The sequence below is a fragment of the Lactuca saligna genome, chromosome 4 (assembly GCF_052625555.1).
Source record: "Lactuca saligna cultivar CGN05327 chromosome 4, ASM5262555v1, whole genome shotgun sequence".
In the NCBI taxonomy this organism is placed as follows: domain Eukaryota; kingdom Viridiplantae; phylum Streptophyta; class Magnoliopsida; order Asterales; family Asteraceae; genus Lactuca; species Lactuca saligna.
Window position 1 is genome coordinate 231,453,221 of NC_136420.1, and position 3,506 is coordinate 231,456,726.

A 3,506-nucleotide genomic window follows, 5' to 3' on the forward strand; every position below is an offset into this window, starting at 1 on the left:
CCCGGTATCAACCTCGAGCCCCGAAGATCCCGAGAAGTGCGATTCCCGAGTCGAAGCTCTACCCACGAGGAGCCCGGTTTTTGTGAAGATCTTCCAGATCTACCGAAGAATACTACTTCTACAAGTCGTAATGCTGTCCGATCATCTTCTGATCAAGTGAGTGTGTAGTCATTTTCATTCCAATGCAATATTATGAAGTATTTTCTATAAAATACATGTAATGTGTATATATTTTGTTGATATACATGTGAGTGTATATTCACTCTCTTCTATCTCATAGATTTGATTTATTCTCTATGAAATACGTGTTATGTGTGTGTGCCTCATCTATTATGTGGAACATGGGTAGAACATGGGTAGATAGTTGATGTGTGATAAACAGATGAGAGGCCTCGATGTTGTTGTTGTTGACCTAGTTATTCAGCGGAGTATGGATAACGACCACAGACTCTTTCTAGACAGTCTTGTGGAATGCTAGCAGGTTCATAACTTGTAGGTGTTGTGAACGATGTGTTCACCGGTGTACTCTATCCCCCTCATGGTTGCCTTTAGGATATCTATTATTGAGGAAACCCCTTAGCAGTAATGTCTGTCCCGATGAAAATCCTAGATTAGGTCCCTTGAGATAGATGTTGTTTTAGGGACGTAAAGTGAGGATAACGGGAATGTGTAATCGGGTTATTGTTGGTTGGTGAAATTAAATATAATTTATTTATTGTGTGTTGAAAACCTATATGCTCACCAGGCTCTCAAGCCTGACCCACTCAGTTTATTTGTATTACAGGAAGTGGCGCAAGAGCTTAAGATGGACGAATCATCGAGTTGTTTTGTTTACAAGTCTGTATATGTATATATTTGTTGAATGACTTGTAATGCTATCATTTATGCTTTATGATCTGTATCGGAACATGACATCCTGAATTTTGGTTATGAAATGAAATTATATTTCTTTATGAAATGTTTTGATAAGTATCTACTTTATCATATTTTGTTTTTGGAAACAAATTCCGCAACTCTTTTAAATCGAAAGGATTTACTCTGAAATTATTTCAAAAAGCATAAATGAAATCGGTCTTTTCTGGCCGTGATTTTTGGGATGTCACAGTATCGAACAAATGTAAATAATTTACTTTATCACTGTAATGGTTGTGTTTGCTTTGATTCCTATTATACCATTGTTTTAATATATTTGACGTCATCCGTTCTCGAACGTTTCCGCCGTTCCGGTTTGAAAGTGTGAGAATCAAAGTGGAAGTCAAAAGCTAAGCAGGAAGTTTTTTAGTGTGACATGTGAGAATTGTAAGCATAAGGGACACAATTCAATGACTTGGAAGGACCAAGGTGGGAATTGATGACCTGATATTGTGAAGGGGTAGTGTTGGTAGGTGGTTATTACCAATAAAAAAAGCCCTAACCTCTAAACAACATAAACAAGATCAACAAGGCAACCAAGTACATCTTCAGCTGTACCCACATCGACCTCATGCCTATTGATTGTTCTCAACAATGATAAAAACATAATTTCACACTAAAATTTCTTTCCTTCCCCTTGAACTGGGGCACGCCTCTGTCCTTTCTTCTTCTGTATTCCCATTAACCGTTGACGACAACGACGATGTATTTTCATTACAAGAGCAATTAAAATGGCGATCAAGATCAATTCGTCTTAATGATCTTACACCCACATCTTGAACTCAAAATCAAAATGGGTGTTTGAAATTTCTACTGGATAACAAATGACCAAAAGCATATGCGATTAACTGGTGTTCGCCATAACCCCTTCAGAACCACACCATATTTTATCGATTTTCCCAAAAATATGAAATCTAATCGAAGTTTTCCCAATGGTTTATGCAAATTTCCGTGCCAAAGAATGGAGGAGTAACTTTACATCTGTGAGCGTCGCCTAAAAAAGACGTCTTTTTTCTCTCCTTCTTACATCGAGTCTGCTATCCATAAAACCTCCATCTCTCTTCTCTTTAGCATCGCCGTTCTACCCTTCCATATCCATCGTTGCCCCAACGTTCCATCAGCGCTCCACCTCCACCCTCCCTTAGGCGGTCCATCGGTCGCTGGTTCGCCGTCCTCCCGTCTAACACCACAGGTAGGCATCCTCTTCTCGATTTTCGGACATTACCTGCACAAGACCTTTGAAATTACTTGATGAATCTGGATTTTGATGTATCGATTCCAACGAATACTGCTTAATTTTGATCTATTTGGGATTTCAGCATTAGGGAAGTGAATGTCTCTATTCTCATTCACGAAGGTGAAACCCCCAATACTGAATTAGACCCTCCTTTTTTCCCGATAGATGTATGTAGTTTTGTAATTTCTTGCAAATCAGAAGATATAAATGTAACATACCTATACAAATTTCGTAATTTTGTAATACCTTGTTGTTGGTGATGAGATCTTGATCACTATCGTCGAAGAACCTGGGAATGATGTTATAGGATGATGACAAAGGTATTTGTGTTTTAGCCAAAGTTACAACAATCGAAATTGCATCGTACTTTATTCTTATTACATCATTCTACTCCCAATCTTCTACATTTCAGCTTCCTTTTCCATTGATGGATTATTATTTTTTTTTAGTTTTTGAGTTTAAAATGTTTTGAAGTCTGATCATCTTTGCAACTGTTTTTTTGAGTTTATGTTCAAATTTGAAACCAAAATAGATTATTAGATTAAATTACATTTATTCTTTGGTTATTGTATATTGCATTATTCCTTTCAACATTGTACTTTAAAATTTCTATTATATATCATTGTGTTTCTACCTTGTTTATTACAATGCTAAACCTTGAAACATCTACTAATATAAAACAAAACAAAAATAATTTGTGACTTCAAATTAGCAAAACAATTGTAATTTTTATTGGCCATGTATTTCAGTTCATTTTAGTGAGTTTTCCTCAACCTCCAAACAGAACTAATTATTAAGTGGAACTGGAAATCTGAATCACCATGTCTTGCTAAGGAAACTGAGATGGAGTACTCTTAGTCTCCAGTTTGACTGGTCAAAGGTGTTCCTTTTATTATCAACCTCAAAATTATGCAGACTGCTTATAGTTCTGGATACTTTATACATTGATAATTTATGGTAAAGTTTTGTTAATTACTATGGTTCAGCTACTAATACTATTTGGAATCTGCATACTAAATATTCAATATTCATATGTCAATGGCACTCCTATATCTTTGTAAAGATTAATTCATGTCTACACTCGTTAGTTAGATTAAGGGGAAATGTCAATACATAGTAAAAAAGTTTCATAGTTGTTTCAGTTAGGTCTAAAGGTGATGTTTGTTTTTGAATTGGTAAAATGTCTTTTAGTCTTTTTTTTATGTTTGCCAAAAAGTATGAGGATCAAAAGTATTTTTCCATGCCTTCATACAAAAGATTTTGATTTTAATGTGTCTTTTTCAAATGAACCAAGTTTACCATTGACCCAAATTTTGTTTCTTTTTTGTCGCCATTAATAGTTGCACATGAGGGTTAT

General features: G+C 35.5%; 1 long non-coding RNA gene across 1 annotated transcript; it reads left to right on the forward strand.

Moving 5' to 3' along the window:
- The first annotated feature begins 1,995 nt into the window (after positions 1 to 1,995).
- On the forward strand, positions 1,996 to 2,546 carry LOC145043386 (uncharacterized). Its single transcript, XR_013681010.1, has 2 exons — positions 1,996 to 2,104; positions 2,232 to 2,546. It is a non-coding gene; the product is annotated as an uncharacterized LOC145043386 (long non-coding RNA).
- Positions 2,547 to 3,506: the final 960 nt, after the last annotated feature.